The following is a 26,817-nucleotide window of genomic DNA, read 5'->3' on the forward strand; positions in this document are numbered from 1 at the left end:
ATGCAAGTAGTATGTGACTATTCAATAAGAATTAGACAAGCGACAATAGGATACCGAGGAAGCGTACATAATGCTAAAATTTTTTCCGAATCTGCAATAGGTAAGAACCCACAAAATTATTTTTGTCATCGGGAATGGATAGAACTAAAACATAAATATAACAAAAGTGTCTCCAAAAGTCGAAAAATCTACTACTTTTTATACAATGATGCCCCATTGAGGCACAAATTTTCAAAAAAAAAAATCTAAATAAAATTAATTTATCGCAATACTCCCAATGCGATACATTAACGCACCTATGCTTACAAACCTAAAGTCGCTTTTATCGCATCTAACCAAGCACTCCTCGTATGGGTGAGTTATGGAAATCAGCTATACAAAGCTTCAAATTAAGTATACAAAATTATCTACTCAATGAATCGAAGCCATTCGCAATTACCGGCCACTCTCTCTCAAGATCCATCTATTGTCACAGCCCTAACTCCAGGGCTAAGGAGTACCCATTCTGGCCATATCTGAGCCAGGCGTGGAGTTACTATCCTTCATAAGCCGAGAATAAATAAAGTCCAAACATTGCCGATAGTACAGAAAAGGCATATAATAAACTACCGGTATGCCAAACCGATAAATAATAAATTGTAAATAACAGCTAATAAAATTAATAAAAGCAAAGAACTTTGTTAGTATAATAATGCAAAAAGTCGTCAAAGTACGCAAAATCAATTATTACCTCCAGCACCACTATTTACACCAAATACAATTGGCTATTAAAACCAAAATCGCTTCTTACAGCTAATATTCTGCGGCCTCGGTTACTCCACCAATAGTAAGCCGAATTACATGCATCAGATTTTATATATAAAACTAGGCAAAATATTCGCTTAGGGGGCTCAGGATGTTTAAATGAGTTAAGCATCCACTTCCTCTACTCGGTAAAACTGGCGCATCCTAATGCTACATCGCCATTCACCACAGCAAACCCACTTAACAAAAAGGATGGGTGAAGGGAAAGCAGGCACAATTCGTTCGACACATTCGTCACACAATCGTTCACACTATCGGCATAGCAACTTTCGTTAATAACTACTATTCGATCTTCACAAGCCGCACATCAACATTCGCGCATTAACAAAATAGAGTACGTATAGAAAATTGTTTTGGGAAATTAAAAGAAAAATTTTGCAGTTTAAAAGAACTACGGTTCCGATTAACGAACGAAACTAATTATAAAAATTGTTGTAAATGGATTTTGGCATGCTGTATCTTTCACAACATGTTGCTACAATTTAACTTAAACGAAAATTCTAGTTTAGAAAGTCAAGAAGAAACGGATTTCCCACAAGAAATTTATGAACACGACGACCTAAGAAAAGCTCTATCACATTTTGTAAACAATAAAGATATAATTATTTAATTTTTTGTAGTGTATATGTATAGTTTTATTTTTTAATTTTTAATTCCTCCATTGCTACGAGTATTCGTTCCTTCATTTTAAGCTCTCTTAAAACAATTTTTCTTTCATTTCAATTTCTAGTATTCTTATTTTCTCTTCTGACTTGCTTTTTTCTTTTTCAAATAAAATTTTTTCGTATTGTAAATCAAATTCTTTTTCTTTTAAAGATAGCTCCCTATCTTTCATTTTTGATTCTATCTCTAACTTTTATTGCTTCACCTTAATTAACCCTGTGTGCATAGTAAGCACATCGGCAAGACCTGTCCGCGAATAAATACCCTTCCGTTTTATTGTGTTGCATGTATTTCTGGACCGACTTCTTGAAAAGTATCTTCAGGTGTGGTAGCTACATTTGCAGTGGTCATTGAACTGCTTCCGGCGTCGAAATCGTCTGTGGTGGACGTCGAGTTGTTTTCTAAGGCTTCTGTATCCAAAAACAAATGCATTGGATTGAAACTCTTTATAGCCAAATAACGGGTGATTTTTTTGAGGTTAGGATTTTCATGCATTAGTATTTGACAGATCACGTGGGATTTCAGACATGGTGTCAAAGAGAAAGATGCTCAGTATGCTTTGACATTTCATCATGAATAGACTTACTAACGAGCAACGCTTGCAAATCATTGAATTTTATTACCAAAATCAGTGTTCGGTTCGAAATGTGTTTCGCGCGCGTGTTTTGTTCAGCGATGAGGCTCATTTCTGGTTGAATGGCTACGTAAATAAGCAAAATTGCCGCATTTGGGGTGAAGAGCAACCAGAAGCCGTTCAAGAACTGCCCATGCATCCCGAAAAATGCACTGTTTGGTGTGGTTTGTACGCTGGTGGAATCATTGGACCGTATTTTTTCAAAGATGCTGTTGGACGCAACGTTACGGTGAATGGCGATCGCTATCGTTCGATGCTAACAAACTTTTTGTTGCCAAAAATGGAAGAACTGAACTTGGTTGACATGTGGTTTCAACAAGATGGCGCTACATGCCACACAGCTCGCGATTCTATGGCCATTTTGAGGGAAAACTTCGGACAACAATTCATCTCAAGAAATGGACCCGTAAGTTGGCCACCAAGATCATGCGATTTAACGCCTTTAGACTATTTTTTGTGGGGCTACGTCAAGTCTAAAGTCTACAGAAATAAGCCAGCAACTATTCCAGCTTTGGAAGACAACATTTCCGAAGAAATTCGGGCTATTCCGGCCGAAATGCTCGAAAAAGTTGCCCAAAATTGGACTTTCCGAATGGACCACCTAAGACGCAGCCGCGGTCAACATTTAAATGAAATTATCTTCAAAAAATAAATGTCATGAACCAATCTAACGTTTCAAATAAAGAACCGATGAGATTTTGCAAATTTTATGCGTTTTTTTTTAAAAAAGTTATCAAGCTCTTAAAAAATCACCCTTTATATCTTCCAAACCGTAGAAAATGGGACAAGTTCTCAAAATTATACCTAAAAATATAAATTATTATAATTTTATACTAGACAATTTATTTTCAAATTACTTTCTGTTGATTCGCCGTCTTGCATGGCACCTGCTCCCGTCGAATTCGGCCAAACTCGTGCCTTTGCATAGCATTGGCGCAAGTGCCTTGCCTTTAACCTCACTAAGGACCAATCCAACCGCAGATTTTGTGTCTCTAAAAATTTTTTATAATATACCTGTGCTGTCGGCTTTTCAATCGGGCGGTTGTCTCGCATGTATGCAATTAAATTTTGTTGCTCCTCATTGCTCCATTTCCTGTACGGTGCTTTGCGTAGACGTTTTGGTGTGGTCTAAAACATATATTTGTGATTATTTTATTTACATTTATACTTTTATTACATATTTTAAATTTTCTTTCAATTTTGCTTCCATCAGCTTCCATTTTCAAACGTAAATAAAGTCAGCTGATCAGAGATGCCAGTTTGCCACAATTAATAAACAAGCTCAACACAGTGGGAATAGTGGTGAAATTGTTTTTCACGTAAAACAAAAATCAAATAGATACCACGTCGGTAAATATGGGAATATTGCCACCTGGAAAATTTAACATGCTAGATAACATTTAACTGTGAACAGCATAATTGAATATATTTATGTGCGCCCGTATGTATGTATATGCGTATACATATATATGCGTATATATGTATGTATATATGTTCGCGGTACGAATAAACCACGAAAAGAGAATTAAGCAACCGTAGGTAATTTTCGCAAATGCGCTTGTTAGTAAGTATATAATTGTTTAACTTCGGCGCATATACTCGTACATAAGCATGTATATATGTACGCAGAGAGAAGAGGCCGCGAAAAGAAAATAGAATGATATTCTGACTTTAGAATATATGTATGTAAATGTATATATTTTCAAATATGGATATGATTTAAGTAGTAAATGAGCCAGTTACGGTTTTTATTTGTTTTTAGAAATATATGTGAAATATATGTACATATGTATGTATGGTATAAAATTTAATTCGCAAATACGCTTTTGTTTGTTGTTTTGTTTTTATTCTTGTTGATTACCGTAGCTTACTTTAAGGAACCCTGCTTATACTTGGTTGAGTATAGGGGGTCCTGCTGGAAATTTCGCAAGTAAATACTTGAATTTTATATGTATCTTCTCGGGGTAGTTTTGTGTTATAACACAACGGTAAGCATTTACCGGCAATCACTATTCTGTTATATACAGTACCAAACTGCTTTGTTAGCGGTTTTCGGTTTTTACCGAAAAATAAACCGAACTCCGAAAACAGTTAGGTAACGGTTTTCACTTATTTTTCGACCTGAATTTTGGTCTGAACCGTAAATTTAAGTTTTAGATTATACCATACATACAGCCTTGGCCAAAAGTATTAGGCACCCCATTAAAATACAAGTATTCTCAAATGTGGCTATCAAAGTTACCACTTCTTTTTGTAAATGTCTTACATGGGTGTTTAACTGTTGATTAAACGAATAAACTGTGTAATATTAAAAGTCATAGCACTCTGGGAAGATAAAACTTAAAATTGTCATTTTTAAGAAATTCATAAAATATTTTCGCATTTAAAATTTGAAAGTGAAAGTGTAAATTACATTTAGTGAAAAGTTACCAATCGTACAAAAACGGTTCATATTTACCGAAATGCCTAAAAAAAGTGAAATTAGTTACGATGATAGAGTTAGAATTCAAGTTTTAAGTGAAGAAGGTAAGTCTCAGGTTGAGATTGCCAATTTGGTGGGATGTTCGCGGTGCGCGGTCCAATGTGCTATCAGACGATTTGTGGAGACGAAATCCCACAATAATAAATCAAAAAGTGGAAGAACGCGTCTAACCAGTAAACGAGAAGACCGAATACTTATACGCGAGTCTCTCAAGGATCGCAAAAAATCTTCTTCTGCCCTTGTAGCTGTCCTTTCGGATGAATTTAGTAAACCAGTTAGTACGACGAGGAGTGCCGTGTCGCAGCGGAGAGAAAACAGGCTGCCTACCTCGCAACGTTACGATCGACCACAACACGTGCGGGATGGGATAGATACCGAGAGTTGAAGAGGGAAGCGAGACGAATTTGCAGACAGAAGAAGAAAGAGGCCGAAATGCGTGAGTACGAACAGCTCGATAAGCTGGCCGACAGGGGTAATGCTCAAAAATTTTACGAAAAGGTGCGGTGGCTTACAGAAGGTTTCAAGACCGGAGCATACTCCTGTAGAACCCCCCAAGGTGATCTAGTTACCGATGCCCAGAGCATACTTAAATTATGGAGGGAACACTTCTCCAACCTGCTGTATGGCAGTGATAGCACAACACCGGGAGAAGGCGAAACCGATACCTCAATCGATGACGATGGAGCAGGCGTTCCATTGCCCGACCATGAAGAAGTTCGAGTAGCAATTGCCCGACTGAAAAACAACAAAGCGGCAGGGGCCGATGGATTGCCGGCCGAGCTATTCAAATACGGCGGCGAAGAGCTGATAAAGTGCATGCATCAGCTTCTTTGCAAAATATGGTCGGACGAAAGTATGCCCAACGATTGGAATTTAAGTGTGCTATGCCCAATCCATAAAAAAGGAGACCCCACAATCTGCGCCAACTACCGTGGGATAAGCCTCCTCAACATCGCATATAAGGTTCTGTCGAGCGTATTGTGTGAAAGATTAAAGCCCACCGTCAACAAACTGATTGGACCTTATCAGTGTGGCTTCAGACCTGGTAAATCAACAACCGACCAGATATTCACCATGCGCCAAATCTTGGAAAAGACCCGTGAAAGGAGAATCGACACTCACCACCTATTCGTCGATTTCAAAGCTGCTTTCGACAGCACGAAAAGGAGCTGCCTTTATGCCGCGATGTCTGAATTTGGTATCCCCGCAAAATTAATACGGCTGTGTAAACTGAAGTTGAGCAACACGAAAAGCTCCGTCAGGATCGGGAAGGACCTCTCCGAGCCGTTCGATACCAAACGAGGTTTCAGACAAGGCGACTCCCTATCGTGCGACTTCTTCAATCTGCTGCTAGAGAAAATTATTCGAGCTGCAGAACTTAATCGAGCAGGTACAATCTTTTATAAGAGTGTACAGCTGCTGGCGTATGCCGATGATATTGATATCATCGGTCTCAACACCCGCGCCGTTAGTTCTGCTTTCTCCAGACTGAACAAGGAAGCAACGCAAATGGGTCTGGAAGTGAACGAGGGCAAGACGAAATATCTCCTGTCATCAAACAAACAGTCGTCGCACTCGCGACTTGGCACTCACGTCACTGTTGACAGTCATAACTTTGAAGTTGTAGATAATTTCGTCTATTTAGGAACCAGTATTAACACCACCAACAGTGTCAGCCTGGAAATCCAACGCAGGATTACTCTTGCCAACAGGTGCTACTTCGGACTGAGTAGGCAATTGAAAAGTAAAGTCCTCTCTCGACGAACAAAAGCCAAACTCTATAAGTCGCTCATAATTCCCGTCCTGCTATATGGTGCAGAGGCTTGGACGATGACAACAACCGATGAGTCGACGTTGCGAGTTTTCGAGAGAAAAGTTCTGCGAAAGATTTATGGTCCTTTGCGCGTTGGCCACGGCGAATATCGCATTCGATGGAACGATGAGCTGTACGAGATATACGACGACATTGACATAGTTCAGCGAATTAAGAGACAGCGGCTACGCTAGCTAGGTCATGTTGTCCGGATGGATGAAAACACTACGGCTCTGAAAGTATTCGACGCAGTACCCGCCGCGGGAAGCAGAGGAAGAGGAAGACCTCCACTCCGTTGGAAGGACCAAGTGGAAAAGGACCTGGCTTCGCTTGGAATATCCAATTGGCGCCACGTAGCGAAGAGAAGAAACGACTGGCGCGCTATTGTTGACTCGGCTATCTTCGCGTAAGCGGTGTCTACGCCAGTAAAGAAGAAGAAGTTAACTTTTTTAGTTTGCGCACCACAATTTGTCTCCTCACTTTATTATTATTATCCTTTTTTTTTTCTTCACCATACACACAGGTGTATATGTATGTATAGCGTTTAGCACCGCTCAATTTTTTCACACTTAGTTTGTCCACAGGTATTCACTTTTTTAACATATGTATACTATATACGTACATATGTATTAGATTTTGTGTTGAATTTTTATCTTTTTTTTCCAATTTTGTCACCACCGTTTCCTTTTTTTTTTTCTTCTCTTTGTTATCACGATATTATTTACGTTGGTTGCAAATTTTTCCACACACGTTGTTTTTTCCCTTTCCAATTTTTTTTGCCGCCACCGCTTTCCTCCTTTTTTTTCTTTTTCTTTCACGTTGTTTCACCGTTTTTTTTTCTCTTAACTGTTCAGTTTTCCACTTTTGTTTTTTTTTTTTAGGTTTACACTACCGGTTTTGTTCTACCGGGACTTTTTTTTTTGTCATTAACCGTTTTCCACACTTTTTTCACTTTTTTTGATTTTAATTATTATTTTGATAATTTTACCGAGTCTCCGCGCTACCGGTTATTATTATAATAATTTTTTTTTTTTTATCGCGTCACCGCGTCCCCGTGATTTTTTTTTTTTTTTTTTGTGTGGTCTTGTCTCCACTTGTGCCGTCCGGAACGGCTCGAAGGACCAATAAATAATTAGTTAAGCAAACAAACCTTCCGACACTCACCTTGGGACGAAATCGAAAAGAAAAATGTTGTTGAAGTGGTTGACTGCTAGCGTATGTATATGCGCGCGGACCGAAAAGAGGCTCGACGCCGTCCGCTAGTCCCTTTTGTTAGTTGTGTGCTGGTATCCTCGTGTGTGGTGTGAAGATGTGGTGGGTATGTTGAGGACGTGGTGGGCATCATGCCGAGGTGTTGAGAATGCGGTGTGTAGCGTGGGATGAAAAAAAAATGATCCGCATGATGCCAATATGTTGAGTATGGTATGTGTAGTGTGGGGTGAAGATGTGTTGAGTATGGTGTGTATGTGTGGGGTGTAGTGAGCATAAGTACCAGCTGGAACGCATAAACTTTCGAGACAAAAAATAAATAAATTTGTAAAATTGACTGTTTAATTCCGTAAGCTGTAATCACAACTTTTCTATATGTCTTTGTAGAAAGAAGAAGATATTAAGAACTACCATAAAAGAGTTCGGTTACTAAATAGCGCATAAAATGCATCTAACTATTTTAGGAGCTATACTAGTGTAACACTTTAAAAAAAAATTATTTGCGTTTTCGATAGCTTATATTTCCATAAATATCCTGTGAAATCGGGAAGATCGTATCTTGAGTAGTTTTTAGATGGCAGCGTTCTAAAGAGCGACCGCTGGGAGGTGCAAACATATAACTATAAGTGAAACTTAAAACTCGTTTTTCTCGAAACGACATTTTTCAAAATTGCTGGTATCATAACTCAACAAGAAATTGACCAATCGACTTCAAATTAAAACTGAGAAGTGCTGAATACATTTACTATACAATGACGATCTTTTTGAATGGTTGAAAATTGTCAATTTGGCATTAAAACAAACGACAATTTTTTCTTAAAAAACGATTTTTTTTTTTCAAAATTACCCCATTTTGTTAATTTTTGATATTTTTCAAAGATCGTAGGTTATTTTATAGGAAATATCTTTAATAGCGGGATTCTGTAACCTGTCTCTAGTCTCTACTTGAGACATTTTGAGGTAAAGTCTCAATTTGTGACTAGTTACTATTCACTAAACTGTCTCTAGCGCTAGTCTCAAAATATTGCCTCAAATTTGAGACCTGATAGTTAGGAGGTCACAAAACTAAAAAAAAAATGTTTCTGCTATTTTGAATATACTGAATAGAGATCATCATAGATATTAATCGATTGCCGTTTTTTTATATTTTGTAAGCATCTCAAACATGAAAAGGTTAAAAATAAATCAATTTCGTAAATATTATTAAACAAAGTCAGCATATGTTTTTATTTTTATTGATAATTAAGTTTTTTGATTATGTTATAGATAATTTAATATTTGTTATCGACATATTTATTTTCATTCAAGTGTAAAAACATCTCTGAATAATGAAATGTAATAGATTTTGTGACTGTCATTTAAAGAATAGCAAAATCGTCTCAAGTCTCAAAAATTGTCTCTAACTTACCGTGCGATTCTGTAACGTGAGACAGTCTCAAGTCTCTAAATTTGTGATTTTAAGTTAGAGACAATTTTTGAGACTTGAGACGATTTTGCTATTCTGTAAGTGACAGTCACAAAATCTATTACATTTCATCATTCAGAGATGTTTTTACACTTGAATGGAAATAAATATGTCGATAACAAATATTAAAATATCTATAACATCGTCAAAACCATAGTTATCAATAAAAATGAAAATATATGTTGACTTTGTTTCATAATATTTACGAAATTTATGTAAAATTTATTCATTTTTAACTTTTTCGTGTTTGAGTTGCTTACAAAATATAAAAATACGACAATCGATTAATATCTATGATGATCTCTATTCAGTATATTCAAAATGACAGACAAGAACTCTTTTTAGTTTTGTGACCGGCTAACTACCAGGTCTCAATATTTTGAGACTAACGCTAGAGACTGTTTAGTGAATAGTAACTAGTCTCAAATTGAGACTTTGCCTCAAAATGTCTCAAATAGAGACTAGAGACTGGTTACAGAATCCCGCTATTAATATCTCAAATCTAGAGACTTGAGACTGTATCACAGTACAGAATCGCACGGTAAGTTTAATAAACTTTTCAAATTTTTTTTTCAACTACTCATTCGGCCGGAATCATGTAAGCAGTTGGGGCACTTTTTTTGGCACCTCCGTAACTCCATTATTTTTCAATATTTTTGTAAAAAAAAATATTAAAATATAGCTGAAATTATATCTTATTATGTTCAAGGAAGTTCGAGATATTCAATCGCGTACTTACTTCTAAAAAAATTGACGAAAATCGGCTAACTTTCAAGCGTCACATTGATATAGCCCCTTAAGGCTACTATACATATGTTCAACCAATTCCTTTTCTCATTTCAACTTTTCACCGTTATTTCAAATGTTTCAAAACTTGGGTTACATATGGCTGAAATTCATCTATTTTGGTGGAAGTTTATGGTGGGCATGTACTAGCTGAGCTTGCGGGATAAATGTGGTGATTTTTACTTAATAGACATATAACTAATAGACATAAGAAACCCTCACAGGATCTTTGGCAGTCACTCAAGCAGCCATAGCAAAATGTTAAAATGCTGTTTGAACACAATAGAAATAACTCAGTTTTGCGTGTTGTTATTGTGTCAGATTAGTGGGGTTGACGGGGCAAGCAAAGAGGTGGCCAGTGTCATGCGGAGACTCATTGCACACAGGACATATGTTGGATATGTCGGGGTCTATTCTGGACAAGTAGATGTTTAACCTGCCAAAATATCCAGAACATAACATCGTTTCTCGTGGCAACTTTCACTGAAAGTAAGTCGGTGAAGGTGTTGATAGCGCCGCTGTGAAAGGCGGTCATTGCTTGTCGGAACTTAGTTAGTAGCTTCTTCATCTGCGTTCCACTGCATCCAGGCGAACATATTGAAGCGGAGTAGTTGATGACTGGTCGGCTGATTGCCTTGTTAGTTGCCAACAACGTTTCTTTGTCTTTTCCTCATATACTGCCGGTTAACGACTGGAGGATTTTTCTTCGCCTCTGTACCTTGGCGATAATCGCGGTCGTATGACAAGTAAAGGAGCATAGACTATCAAAAGTTACATGGAAAATCTTAGGGTTATTGACAGTGGGAATCTTGACGCCATCGACTGCATTATTAAGCTGAAGTCTATACACCTTCAAGTCTATATTCCTTCGTTCAGTTCATAAATATGTTCGCTGTTGAATTGGTGGGGGAGAGTGTTAGGTTCCAGGCAGAGAAGAAGCGAGTAGCGGGGACGAAACCATCCTGCAGAACCCCCTGTTTAATTCTTCTCCACCTCTTCAGTTCTGTAGAGAGCGTAGTTTGTTCGATGTCCTACAGTAGCGTTGAGTGATTGACTGTGTGAAAAGCTTTTGACAAGTCCAACTCTACGAGGATCGTTCTCTCACAGGGTGGTTTCTGGTTGAGACCACGAACTATCTGAGCGTTTATGATGCTAAGTGCTGTGGTGGTACTGTGCACTTTTCGGAATCTGGTGGTTGGCTAGGCTCTGGTGGTGAGTAAAGGGCGAGAGTAGCAAGGCCTTAAATGTCTACATTACTGAGGATCGGATAATAGGACTCCCCATTTTTGGCGGGTTTCCCAGGTTACAGTAGTGGGACCACTCTTCCAACTTTCCACACATCAAGTATTTGTAGTCAGTGACAGGTTGAGGACCTTGGTGAGATAGCTTACTCCCGCCGAGCTTAGATGCTTAGCCTAAACACGTTGATTCTATCAGGGCCAATGGATTTAGACGACTTTGCTTTGCTGATGACATTCTGAACCTCATTATCGGCGAAAGTAAGTGGTGCACAGCCTTTTGGCATTTTGCGCAGCCATCGGGTAACACATCACATGGTTTTGTCTACCGAAGGGTGCAGTGTGAATTGCCGGCTAAAGTAGCTCAGGCAATTCTTCGGATCCCAAGAGGCATGACCATTGATTTGAACTTCAGTTCGGTCATCATGTCTCTTCGAGTTAGACCAATCCTTGACAGTAGACCAAAGCTTACTCACACCGGTGGGAAGGTGACTCCAGGTGCTCTATTCATTTCGTCCGCTTATGTCGATTTACCAATCGTCGAATCTCCAAATTGAGATCCCTTATTCGGGGATCCCCGGGAAAATGTGGCGAAGTTCCGCAATTCTACCAGCAGGAATAAAGCGAAATACGTCCGTAGGAACACACACAAGTGAAGTGAGTTAGTGACGTGACGTGTTTCTCTGGTGCTCTGTTTATAGCACCAAGTTCGATAGGAAATAATTAAATATTAGTTCCTAAGTGTGTGAAAATACATACAGTGCCCACAACATCACAAGAAAAACGACAAGCAGAGAATAATAAAGCTATAATAGCGGTGAGTGTTAAAACACTTTATATATTTATTTATTTAAGAGAAGATTGACACAAAATGAAAATCGCGAAGAACGCATTTTCTTAGCTCTCCTTTTAGATATCTACTTAGATCCTACAATCCACTCAAAGGGAATTGCACCTTGAGGAATTTACGAGCATCAGCTGCACTAGTGGACTGCTATAGGAATAGCTGAGGAAATGTCAGCCAAACTTAAAGCAGCACATACGATCACTGGTAACAAGGAGGATTAAAGTCCGTTTACAAGAAGCAATAAGACCCCCGATCGCCTGATCGACAAAGCATCCAGAACTTAAAGTTGCTACGTCAACTAAACATGAGGTAACTCCATCAAATTCGGCTTCGCACGATGTGTCTGCTTCTAATAGCGTCACAATTGTAGTTAACAAAGCAAGCCCAACCGACCAGCCAACACAAGGCTGCGAAAATGCAATAAGTGTAGGCGAAGGAGAGAGCGCGCTTGCTAGTCTAGGCATCCTAATAGAAGAGTTAATCCCGCTCACCCATGACCAAAAACAAAGGCATGTTAATCAACACATGCAAAACCCAATAGACAAGATCTCGCATTTGCAAAAACAAGCAGTAGCAGAGGTTATAGAGTCGGCAATCCACCCGATCGCCCAAACAAAAAGTGGTCGCAGTACACCCACTGAAAACCATAGGTGAAACTTCACCAATTTGTATGATTAATTTAAATTACTTAATTCTAATAGTTCTAAATTAATTTAAAAAAATCATGTTAAATTAGCTTACAAATGCACAAATTATGTGAATATTAAGAATTAGTAAATTGATGTATTTGGTATTGTAAATTTTACAAAGTATAACAATATAAATTATATATAAACCATATACAGTAGAATCCGGAGATAACGACTTTCAAGGGACCGGCGATATTATGTCGTAGTAACCGGATGACGTATAAAACGGATATTTACATATGTATGTAATTATGTATTATAAGTGCGAAAGTTTGGTTTTCCTATTTAGGTAAATAAAACATGTTGTAGGAATCAGTTACATATGTTTATTTTAATTATTCTTATATGTACACAAATAAGTAGTACATACCAAATTATGTACGTATTGTACTGTAATACTGTCACTAACTTAGAAAATCTGTTATTTGGGTTTGTTTTTGACAGACTTTTGTTCGGTAGTAAGAACTTCGGACAGCATTGTGAATTCGTGACATCATTGTTTTCATATTGTCATCATCAAAGTTATTCTGAACAAATACATTAAGCGTTTTTGCAGCCTTCAGAGCTTCAGATACACTCAGGGCTGGATAAAACTCTGGTCTGGCGTCATCATCACCGCCGCTATCTTTGCTATTCGCGTCGTCGGTGATGATATTATCCACAATGTTTTCATCAGACGGCTCTTCACAAGTGGCGACAGCATCATCGACACGCCCGTATTGTTCAAAGTCTCGTTTGTTATGGGTAACTGATGCTTATCAATAGCTTTCGCCCAAATGCTCAGCGGTACGTCGTCTTCATCTGAAGTTATGGTACATTCTTCGGACAAAACCAGCATGTTTGTAACAGTTAAAAATTGTTCCTTGCTTGAGTTGAGTCCAGGCATCTTGAATCATTAGAATAGCGTCAGGAACAGTGATCTTCGGGCACTCAACACTACTGCATCCGCCATCTAGAAAGTGGATAATTTTTAAAATAAGGTTTTTACGAAAATGTGCTTTCAAAGCTCGAATGATCCCTTGATCCATGGGTTGCAACACTGATGTCGTGTTTGGAGGCAGAAATACTAGGGTTATGCTTTTCAAGTCTGCAATATGGGGATGTGCAGGACAGTTGACAACTAACAGCAGAATTTTCTTATTCTTTTGTATACATTACATTACCGTTGCTGTAGCAAATTCTTCGCATTTTAGTTTTTTTTCCATTTCCAAAGCTGCAGCTAGTGTTGTTAATGGTAGGGTGGAAGCAATTTCTGTTCGTGTGTTGTCGATTTTTTCGTCAGTCAGTCGGCATACCGATTGGTGAACTTTTTGAATTAGCACCTTACATTCGGGGACGGTTTTTTGTTGGGCCATTTCTTCACTTTTTTAAATTATCTCAAAAGAGAACAAGTGCAACCTTAATAATGCTTAAAGAACAATATCTAAACAATACGTTCTCTTTGTATTGATGGTTACATATAGAACAATAAAAACTTGTATTGATATAAACTTATTTTTTCTTTCAAATCCATCTTCCCTTCCACATTATCAACTCTTGAAGACAATTCTTGAAGTTGGGTGGAATTAATTTTTAACATGTTAAAAACATCTGAAAAAGGTGTAAACATAATAAAGTAAAGAATTTTAAGAAATTGTTGAAATCAATAAATTGGATTACCATTTCTATCCACAGGCAAATTGTTTCCTTGTTGCTTTGGGAAGCTTGCCTCTAAGTTGTAGCAACCAGAAATGTTGAACTTCTTCCGTTCCTACAATAATAAATGCGTAAAAAAAAGTGAAAACTAAAATGACAATTTTACATGTACCCTTTACGGGAGTCGAAAACGTGGTTGGGCATTCCTATAAACAGGTTTCATCAAAAACGCTGATGAATCCATCTGAAACTTGCCCCCATGTGGAATAGAAAAATATTTATAAACTATATCGTCTTTTTCTATTTTAAATAAATGTGGGTCCAATTTATTTGGCAATAAAATACCTAAACCAAATGACGATTCCAATGGTTCTTGAAAGTAGTTTTTAACAACCAAGAAACAATGTGCCGATAAAATAGCGATACCAGATTCCTCTGTCATGCCTGTAACTTTTATGGAGCTTAATTTTTTACTAAAATTTTCTTCTTTAAAATCTATATTAAACGATATGGAATTTATATAATGAAAGTTTTATACAAACTTCAGGAACACACCAGCCCGATTTGCCAAAATAGTAAAAACACTTCAATTGTCGTTTTAGTTAATTTTTATTTTACACAACCGCACGCTCTCGTTATCTGCTAGTAAGTAAATATGGCACGCATGTGCATACAAAAAGGTAGCAAAAACGTTCTTAGGCAGAGAGGAAGAAAATAAAGAAAAGAGAGAGCTTTGCCTCTCTCTGAGATCTGCATTGTTCACCCCCTTTTCCACACACACACAATGTGTATGTGTACAAATGTGAATTTTGGTATTCTCAACACGCCATCTCAAAAGTTACACTGATACAAAATTAAGGAATAACAAAAGATAATTTTCAAACGAGTGTGTGCATATTCAAATGATTGTATTATTTTTCTTCTCTGGGGACTCTTTCTTTTTTGATCCAGCATTTGCTGCAAAGAACTGGGGAAACCCAGTAAAACCCAATCAGATCAATAAAAAAAAAAGAGAGTGTGCTTATGACCGCACGACTGAAGTAAAACTTCTTTCTCTCTATCTATATGTATATATATGAATGTGTGTGTGCAATATATACATGTATGCACATATACATATATTTATTTCCTACAAATATTTAAATTTATTTTATGTTTTCATTAGTAAATTAATACTTTTGCATAGATCTTTTATTTTTTGCATTGTTTTATTCGTTATTTTCATTATTGGGTACATCAGTAATTACTGTGGTTGATTGTAAAACCGAGACAATAGGCTTATGATACGAGAAATACGATACATATATTTTAGAATTAAAATTAGACAGAAATCTAGAAAAAACTGCATCGATTGTTGTTCCATGTCTTGTAGTTGGCTCATTACGGTCATTATTCATTTGTAATTCTAATTTATCTCGTAGAAAGTTTATCAAGAGTTGTCCATTTTCGGATGCGAAATTGATATTGAAATCTCCTGCTAAGATTAGTGGCAACGTATGATAGTTTTCTCCTAGTTCTTCAGAACCTACTCGACCATAAATCATAAGTCTTCTGTATATAAACTTTATGATATTATTAACTGTGTTATTGGGCGACATGTAAACAACTACCATTATGATGTTTGTTCCATCGTCCAAAACACGGAAAAAATTAGGAAAAATTGTTTTAATTTTATTTCTCTTTATTTTTATTTAAATAAAGTAATATTTCAAATAAATTATATTTATTTCCACTATTACAAAGTGAAGATGTGCAAAATGAACTTCATTTCTTCAAATAAAATTGATGACCTTCATGAAATGTGCATATTCGCATTATTTCGTTATCATTTCCATATTTGTACCAATAGAATTTCTATGGCATATACATACATACATATGTATATTATTTCTTTGGCACATTTGTCTATATGTTACGAAAACAAATGCGAGCCACATACATATGTACATATGTACATACATTCATAATAACAAGTGTCGCACGCATCTTTCGCATCTCCGTTGTCACGGACAATCAATGGCCGAAACTCAAAGAGTCACACCCGGAACACATAGAGCGGGGCAGGCTGCAAGCGACATCTGTCAAATATTAAAATACACACGTTCTTATGGACACAGTTATGTAGTTGTGCAGCTGCCTAAATAACTGTGTCCTTAAGAATGTGTGTATTTCAATATCAGATTCAGATGGCGCTTGCAGTCTGTCGCGTTCTATGTGTTCAGCACATCAATCTGTCGAAGCATTGGCGCGACGAGACGCGAAAGAAACTAACAAACGATCGCCGATTGTTACCGCTTCCCTTGCCGTTGTAACAGCTTCCCCGTCCAACGTGCGTAAATATGTATTCATATGTATGAACTTGCATAAGGAGCATGCATGCATGTGTTTATGTCTTCATATTCATATTCATGCATACATATATTTATGTCTCTTCATATTCTTGCGTATGTGAGACAGAGACATAATGTATTTTGTACACATTTTCGGTGTCAAAATGAAACAAAATATAAACAAGCAAAACAAAATTCTTCGTTGGGAGTCTCTTCATATTCTCTTCTTCGGCATATATGCCTTGTCATCATATGCCGTAAATACATATATTTCTGTCTATTCATATTCTCGGTTAGAATATGTGAGAGAATTGTAAACAATGTTAAAATTGCGAGGCGAATTCCGACCTTACGTACAATGTTAACAAATTTTATGTTCTCTTTCTATACTTTTAAGTTCTCTGGTTCTTGCAAATTTGTTTACATGCACACATAATTACATATGTATGTACGTGAATATGCGCGACCGCTTGATCTTTTAATATGTACATGTGAAAATGTTCAATATTCCTCTTATTCATGTGTACAGTCAATCCCGGTTAAGTAGTACTCCGCTTAAATGAAAGTCATCCCTCTTAACTGCCTATATCTTGCTGCATCTCACGGTTTGTTTTTTGAAATACATTCAAACTATTGTTTTAAGTATGTACGACTCGGTTAAGTATCCGCAGTCGCTTATGTACCATATTATATTTTTATTTTTGACAAACCACAAAAATCTGTATCTTTGATTGTGCCACATAACCGGGATTGACTGTATTTTACGCGGCTTGCAAAAATCTGCGTCGATATGTATGCAAGCTCATTTATATATATTCATATATATTTACGCAAGTTTGTTGGCGAAGCTGTTAGCGCGGCAAGGGAAGCGGTAACAATAGACAATCGTTCGCTTATTGTTTCGGCACAGCTAGGATTTTCTACCAACACCACAATGCTGTGTCGACAGATTGACACGTTGACATGGAAGCAAAAAACGCGAGCTTCGCCATTGGTTGTCCGTCTCAACGGAGATTTCGCATGAAGCATTGAGTGTACATACATATGTACTGCATCTAGACAAATTTACAACCATTATCCCTATGGTCTAGCATATTTGATTACATGCACACATAATTATATATGAGCACATGTGCGACCGCTTGGTCTTTTAACATTATATCGAAACTTTTAATAATTAAAGGAAATATATGTATGTACATATACATATTTTTGTATATAGTAAATACATATATGACCTGTCAACCCATATAAAATGTATATTTAGGTAGTAATACTTGCAAAGATTTTATGGTATACAAATACATAGGTCAAATTCAAAATACACACTTATGTGTTTTCATAACAAATATACATATGTATGTATACCGATCTATAAATTATAAGCAGAGTCGTTTGAGCATAGTAAATAAGCGAATCTGTACGCATACATTACTTTACATTGGAATTCGCATTATTTTTATCATTTAACAGTGAAAATGCTCAATTATGCCATATTCGTGGTGAAACACGCTTATAATTTGTCTGTGGTGAAACTGGACCATCTCGACCGAGTTAGCCAAAAATATTTTTACGATCTCCGCGCCGTGAACCTTCTCTATATTAAACGCTCTCTGTCTATATTATACGTTCTCTGCGTTCACCTCGCCTGATTACACTTAGGCGAATCACACTTAGGCGAATCACACTTTTCACCAGTTTACTCCCCAAGCCAAGCGCGCCTAAAGAAGTTTTACTTCAATAAATAAATAATTTTTTTCTTAAAGATTTTACACGAATCTTGGGATCAAGGGCACAATCGGCGCAATCGTTTGTACCCATATTGGGATTGTTTCACCCTCAAGCACAGATGCCACTACTCCTCTCTCACTTTTCATGAACCGGAAAGGATTTTACAGGATTTTTACCAATCTTTCTATTAATACATATGTATATATTTGCACTTTTGGCAGGTTTGTGATCATCGACTTCTGTTCACCGCTGTCAACGCGAGATATCCCGGGTCTTGCCATGATTCTGGTATTTGGATCACATCCCCAACACGTGTGCACCTCACAAATACCTATAACACGCAAAGTGATTCGTGGTTGTTAGGTGACCAAGGATATCCATTGGAGCCATGGCTGTTAACGCCAGTCGCTGAACCTTCAAATGCAAGGGAAGTGCGTTACAATAAGTTGCACGCCAAAGCACGTAATACCATTGAAAGAGCCTTTGGTGTTTTGAAGTCACGATTCCGGTGCCTCACACCGCATTCTTCATTAGAGCCCTGAAAAAGCGTCTTTGATTATTTACGCATGTACAATTCTTCACAACATTTTACTGAAGCATAGAGCTAGAGTGAGAGAACGTTACATCATGTCTTTATAATATACATATGTATGTATATATTTCCAGTGGCGTTATGTACTATAAATATATATACATAAGAATATGTATTATATATATATTACTGTCTCTGTACATTTTACTTCCTCTAAGAATGAATAAAAAGACATCTACATATGATTAAATAACTCATTTTTTTTATTAGATTTTTTTTATTTTTTTACATTTTTATTATTACTTATCTAATTTTTCAGACAATTTAGCCATAACCTCTGACAGCGAGGTTAGTGCTTGTGTCATTTGGGTCAGCACCCCTTCATCTGCACATTTTGTTCTACAATTTTCCTTTGTATAGCAATGGCCTCCTCCTCTCACTTTTCTCGATCCTCCATTTTTTTTAGCACTGTCCCAAGCAAGTGAGGAAAGTTCTCTGATCGCCATTCACTTGGGAGTGGCCAGAAACGATTCTTTTACATATGACTCAGGCAGCGCACGACTTCCGGTCTTTGATCAAGTATCCTCTGGGTAGCCTAAGAACATCCGTTAGAAGGCGAGCTAAAGTGAGAAGGCATTACTGACATTTACTACAGTGGCCATATAAAGGAGCGCAAGTTTGGTGTTGGATTCGTGGTGGGAGAGGGACTCCGTCGCCGAGTACTATCATTCACTCCGGAGAATGAACGTCTAGCCACAATCCGCATCAAAGCGAGGTTCTTCAACATATCGCTGATTTGCGCCCACGCCCCGACGGAAGAGAAGGACGATGTGACCAAAGATGCCTTTTGTGAGTGCTTGGAGCGCACTTATGAGAGATGCCCCCGCCACGATGTCAAAATCGTGCTTGGCGACTTCAACGCCAGGGTGGGCAAAGAAGGTATCTTTGGCACTACGGTCGGTAAATTCAGCCTCCACGAGGAAACATCCCCAAATGGGTTGAGGCTGATCGACTTCGCCGGGGCCCGAAATATGGTTATCTGTAGTACTAGATTCCAGCATAAGAAGATACATCAAGCTACCTGGCTGTCTCCGGATCGAAAAACCACCAACCAGATCGATCATGTTGTGATAGACGGAAGACACGATTCCAGTGTTTTAGATGTGCGTGCGCTCCGAGGTCCTAACATCGACTCGGACCACTATATTGTTGCAGCCAAAATTCGCACCCGCCTCTGTGCAGAAAACAACGCACGCCAACAAACACAAGGGAGGTTCGACGTCGAGAAGCTGCAACCACAACAGACAGCCGAACGATTTTCTGCTCGGCTTGCACTGCTGCTCTCTGAGACCACTCGTCAACAACTCGGTATAAGGGAACGGTTGGACGCATTTGTAGACAGAAAAATAAAGAGGCCGAAATGCGTGAGCACGAAAAGCTTGATAAGCTGGGCGACAGGGGTAATGCTCGAAAATTCTATCAAAAAATGCGGCAGCTTACAGAAGGTTTCAAGACCGGAGCATGCTCTTGCAGAGCACCCAAAGGTGATCTAGTCACAGATGCCCAGAGCATAATTATGGAGGGAACGCTTCTCCTGCCTGCTGAATGACAGTGAACGCACAACACCAGGAGAATGCGAACCCGCTTCCCCAATCGATGACGATGGAGCAGACGTTCCATTGCCCGACCAAGAAGAAGTTCGAATAGCAATTACCCGCCCGAAGAACAACAAAGCGGCGGGGGCCGATGGATTGCCGGCCGAGCTATTGAAACACGGCGGCGAAGACCAGATATGGAGCATGCATCAGCTTCTTTGTAAAATATGGTCGGACGAAAGCATGCCCAACGATTGGAATTTAAGTGTGCTATTCCCAATCCATAAAAAAGGACACCCGCCAATCTGCACCAACTACTGTGGGATAAGCCTCTTTAACATCGCGTATAAGGTTCTATCGAGCGTATTGTGTGAAAGATTAAAGCCCACCGTCAACAAACTGATTGGACCTTATCGGTGTGGCATTAGTCCTGGAAAATCAACAACCGACCAGATATTCACCATGCACCAAATCTTGGAAAAGACCCGTGAAAGGAGAATCGACACACACCACCTATTTGTCGATTTCAAAGCTGCTTTCGACAGCACGAAAAGGAGCTGCCTCCATGCCGCGATGTATGAATTTGGTATCCCCGAAAAACAAATACGGCTGTGTAAACTGACGTTGAGCAACATCAAAAGCTCCGTCAGAATCGCGAAGGGCCTCTCCGAGCCGTCCGATACCAAACGAGGTTTCAGACAAGGCGACTCCCTGTCGTGCAACTTCTTTAACCTGATTCTGGAGAAAATAATTCGAGCTGTAGAACTTAATCGAGCAGGTACAATTTTTTATAAGAGTGTAAAGCTGCTGGCGTTTGCCGATGAGATTGATATTATCGGCCTCAACATCCGCGCCGTTAGTTCTGTTTTCTCCAGACTGAACAAGGAAGCAACGCAAATGGGTCTTGCAGTGAACGAGGGCAAGACGAAATATCTCCTGTCATCAAGCAAATAGTCGTCGCACTCGCGACTTGGCTCCCACGTCACTGTTGACAGTCATAACTTTGAAGTTGTAGATAATTTCGTCTATTTAGGAACCAGCATTAACACCACCAACAATGTCAGCCTGGAAATCCAACGCAGGATTACTCTTGCCAACAAGTGCTACTTCGGACTGAGTAGGCAATTGAAAAGTAAAGTCCTCTCTCGACGAACAAAAGCCAAACTCTATAAGTCGCTCATAATTCCCGTCCTGCTATATGGTGCAGAGGCTTGCGAAAGATTTATGGTCCTTTGCGCGTTGGCCACGGCGAATATCGCATTCGATGGAACCATGAGCTGTACGAGATATACGACGACATTGACATAGTTCAGCGAATTAAAAGACAGCTGTTACGCTGGCTAGGTCATGTTGTCCGAATGGACGAAAACACTCCAGCTCTGAAAGTATTCGTCGCTGTACCCGCCAGGGAAAGCAGAGGAAGAGGAATACCTCCACTCCGTTGGAAGGACCAAGTGGAGAAGGACCTGGCAACGCTTGGAATATCCAATTGGCGCCACGTAGGAAAAGAAGAAACGATTGGCGCGCTGTTGTTAAATCGGCTATAATCCCGTAAGCGGTGTCTTCGCCAATTAAAAAGAAGAAGATCGCGTAAATGACAGGAGCTATAGAAAAAATTTAAATGGCAAATTTTTAGGAAATTTTATTTGCTATAAAAAAGATCCGACGTAAAAATCGCTATCATTAATACTTCTCGAAATATTCGGATTTTTAAGTAAGGCTTTATAGAATTTTTATAGATGGTGTGTAATAAAAAATCTATGAAAATTGTAAACAGCCTTACTTAAAAAGCTGAATAACTCGAGAAGTATTAATGATAGCGATTTTGACCATGGACCTTTTTATAGCAAATAATGTTTCCTACAAATTTGTCATGAAAATTTTTTCTATAGCTCCTGTCATTTACGAGATATATACAAAAAAATGTGAAATTCTTGGAAAAATCGGGTTTAGAGCCCCATACTACCTCGCCGATGTGAGTTACGACTTTGTTGCGTTGGGCACTTTAGGGTGAACAATTCTGAGAAATATGCGTCTAAAGTCAAGGCGATGTCATAAAATACCTCTGATCTGTAGGAATTTAAAGATAAAAACTCAGGATTGTAGTGTATTTTCTATGGAAAATTTTTACATGCCTTGGTCCAGTTCTTAATGTTAATATTAAAAGCTAAAATTTTGAAGGAATTTTTCTTAGGGTATTTCCAAAGAAATTTCGTGACGGGACTGAAAAAAATTAATAGTTCAAAAAACACTTTAATGTACTCTCAATGCTTCATGCGAAATATCCGTTGACAGGAACAACCAATGACGAAACTCACGTTTTTTGCTTTCATGTCAAAAGTCAATGTATCGAAGGACCAAAGTGGCGAGAAAGCGTCCCGACATTGTGTTGTTGGTAGAAAAAGTTTTGCCTAAAACTGGATATACACATGCACACGTGTATGCATAACGTGTCGCCAAAGGATGACATAGTAGCCCTCAGTGGCACTTTGCACCGTTCGAACACGCGTGCCAGTTAACGCCACTAATGTCTACCGCACTTATGCCTAAAATAGACAATAAAGGTAACGCCACCAATAGCTAAGGACGCTTTTGCCTAAAGTAAACAATATTCTTATAAATTCATTATTAAACGAATGTGTCAAACATGTTATTGACACATCGCCAAACTATAACTTTTGACACGCTTTAAGTAGAATTAGACAGCACGTCATCTAACACCTAAGACTGCACTTCTTAGAATGTAAGGTGGAACTCTGTATCTAGGCTTAAGATATCAATTGTATAAATTTAAGTAAAATAAAGATAATTCAGTTTAGTTTTAAAACAAATTTCCCTACATTCCCATCTTTTTAAAAACCACCCTGCGTTCGCGCAAAAAATAATTGGCGATCCTGGCAAGAGAAAAGAAATACAAAAATCCGAAATATAAATTTACAATCAAATGTGTAGAATTACAGTCTGTCATCTCCGAGGCATGCTTTCAACTAATTTCACGGCGTATTCCAGTAGCAAGCATCTCCAGATCCGACGAATTTCGTAAGACAACTGCCTCAAAGTACATGTGCGTCTGCCACGAAGCTTCTGTTTAATATATGCCCACACATTTTTAATAGGGTTTGCATCGGGCGACTGCGACAGCCAATCCAATGTAACGATGCCAGATTGAGTTTTCCACTGAGTTTATTCTTCATTTTTTCTGATGAACCAACGTTTGGTAGATAGCAGTAAAGCCTTTTTGTAGATTTTTATCATTTTCTCGGCATTTAGGTTGTCAGAGGTACAAAGTGCCGAATCCCTGCTTTGAGAAGCAGCAACAAAGATGCCTATTTATTCCATGTTTTACGGTCCGCTGAACCTATTGGTGGAAGTTGACCAGCAAGATTGCGCGAAAACAGATTCACTATTCTGTTTTCATCTTTTTTGTTCACTTTTCCTATCGAGCCACGTTCTGGTAAATCATCGATATTTTTAGCCACTATATGATATCGCTGTATCCACTTCTGTACAAATGGCTTCGACTTACTCATATATTTAGCAGCCGCTAATTGAGGTATTTTGAGACCTTTCGGGTGGATGCAAAGGAACACAGCTTCGTAGCGCGACGCGTACTTAGCACTCATGGCGGTTAACGTGATTCTCTTTCAAAAGATGAACGACAACTGAACCTTTGTTGACATTGCATCAAGGACAAAGCTTCCCTCTATCGGCTCGCGAAGAAATTAGAGCGAAATCTTTGATTAACTGTCTGTAAAGTCGACCACTCTCTTACTTGACAGACTGTATATCAGAATTGTAACAAAAACGAAATTACTTTAACTTATCAATTTCAAAAGTAAAATTGTTATAGTAAAGCAACAATCCCTTGCATATACCACGCAACGTGAAGATTTGCGCAACTAAACACCAAGTGCAACAAAATTAAATGTTAAGCGGCGAGCGATCCACAAAGGCAACAGTGTAATCAGCAAAAGCATAAAAATCAAATTAGAAAGAAAAAACTAAAAGTGCAAACAAAGCGATTAATCTACTCAATTAAACTAAATCTATAGCTTGACTGAAGAAATATAATAAAAAAAGAAACAAAAAACAAAAATGAATATAATTTCAAAAACATTTAATACGCAGAGATCCTTAAAAACAACAAAATAAACAGTGTGCCAGTGAATACTCTGCATTAAAAGGAATAAAGCAACGACCAAGCATAAAGGAAAACGGCAACTAGACTACAAGTAGTTTTCAAAACAAGAGCAACAGCAAAGGCAAGAACTAACAGCAACAGTAGCAACATAAAGTTAGTTGTAAGTAAATCCTATATTTATTAATTAACAGCCTTATTCTCATGCCCTCACAAAAGTCACCAACTTCACTATAGTGATGTTTCTCATTATAGTGAGGGTTACCTTATGCTGGCGAAAATTCAAAAGCTCAAATGCTCACTATTACTATCACAAATATCTGTGACGTGTGAAAGCAGCCATCATAATACAAATCTGTGTTTGTTTTGTTTTAAATCAATATTTGACATTTTTTAAAATATTGAGAATTGAGTGTTATAATTAGCATGGAGGAACTATTATTTGTATATGCGGCAATTGTTGAGGAGGAGGAATCGGGGGCTAGGAGGAAAATGTTGAAGGGTTTGCAAGACAAAAGCGATCCTTTTTCTATGCAAGACACAACATTTATTAATACATTCCGATTCCCAAAATCGCTATGTAAATTACTTATAAGTGAATTGGTGCCGCAATTGGTAATAGTTATATGCTCTCTATGAGCCAGTCCTCTGTGTCTAGAGCTCTGCACTTTACTTCGAAATTAATTGTGGATGTTAAGGGCAGTGAAATTTATTTGCTTTCAAGCGCGCAGGATGTTACAGATACAAAGAAGGGGTAAGACAAATAAATAAAAATAAATATAAATAAATAAATAATTTTTTTCTTAAAGATTTTACATGAAATTTGGGATCAAGGGCACAATCGGCGCAATCGTAATTATGTAATGTTGCAGCTGCTCCTGAGTTGTCCTTTCCGTGTTTGTACGCCTAGGAATATATGAAATTATTGTATATATGTATATATACTTAAAATTTGCAAAATTACTTACATATGCTGATTATCCATTTGTGTGTCCATTTTTGTTTGCTTATTTTTATTAAAACGGCTGTTTGACAGCAAACAGCTTTTTACCTCACGTGGTGACTTTTTTAAGCTTTTTTCTAATGAGGTTTGAGCAAGAATAGCCTCACAAAATATGCCTCACAAGAAATAGAATAGGGTTGTAAATGGGAAATAATCCCACTAATATTAAATATGAAAAATTGTTTGACTGTGAGTATTGCAAAACCCATAATCATAACAGTCACAAGTGCCCTTATTTAAGAAAAAAGAAAAGAAGATAAATTCTTATACCTCTATTAAATATTTAAAATAGAAAACGATATAAATTATAATATTATTGTATTAAATATATGTATATAAAAAAAGAAATAAAAACTTTTTTGTGAAGTGGACAACATAATTCAAAAATTATCGAAAATGGCGATTAATAATTTTACTGCAGAAGACATAGCTCGATAGCAAACGACGAATTTAAGAGCTGAAATAGTTCAGTTAAATAACCAAATAAAAAATATAACAACTGCTACGCAGGTGACAGAATACGAAACACAGACAATTAACGGCTCAATTATATGCAATGGAAATTAAGAAATTGTAAAATCTTTACCGGAATTCTTGGGAAGGTCATACGTCAGCTGGAGAGAAGCTGCAAAAAAATCAATGCGTCTCTATACAGAAGGGAGTAGGAGATATTTTGGAGCCCTAACAATACTAAGAAACAACATTGTAGGCAATGATAATGACATTTTGTCAAACCATGGCACAGTTTTAAATTTAGAGGCCATATTTTCGAGATTAGATTTTGTGTATGCTGATAAAAGGCCAATACACATAATTGACCAAGAAATGAGCATACTTAGGCAATTATCACAATCATTAATAAACTACTACAATGATGTCAAAAAGAAATTCACATTGTTAATAAATAAAACAACCAAGCAATTAAATATTAAAAATCGGGAAACCTCACTTAAAATCTTCATAACTGGTTTAAACTACTCTTTAAACCACATGCTTTTTACTTTAATGCCCACTGATTTGCCCAATGCTCTTGCCAAAGCGCAAGAGCTTAAGTCAAACCAGATGAGGTCACAATTCGCGTTTCATTTCTCGATAAAGAATCAAGAAATCTCGAAAATAAAAATTTAATAAAAACTTTCAAAATAATTTGAGGTATCCCCAAAGGATAACTAATACGAACCAAAAATATCCCAATCATCCAGAACCAATGGACGTGGATCAAT

At 37.7% G+C, this 26,817-nt stretch overlaps 1 pseudogene; it reads right to left on the reverse strand.

Moving 5' to 3' along the window:
* Nucleotides 1–757: 757 nt before the first annotated feature.
* Nucleotides 758–8,559, reverse strand: LOC125776118 (uncharacterized; annotated as a pseudogene).
* Between the last annotated feature and the right edge of the window lie 18,258 nt (nt 8,560–26,817).

Source organism: Bactrocera dorsalis, chromosome 2 (genome assembly GCF_023373825.1).
Source record: "Bactrocera dorsalis isolate Fly_Bdor chromosome 2, ASM2337382v1, whole genome shotgun sequence".
Taxonomy (NCBI): domain Eukaryota; kingdom Metazoa; phylum Arthropoda; class Insecta; order Diptera; family Tephritidae; genus Bactrocera; species Bactrocera dorsalis.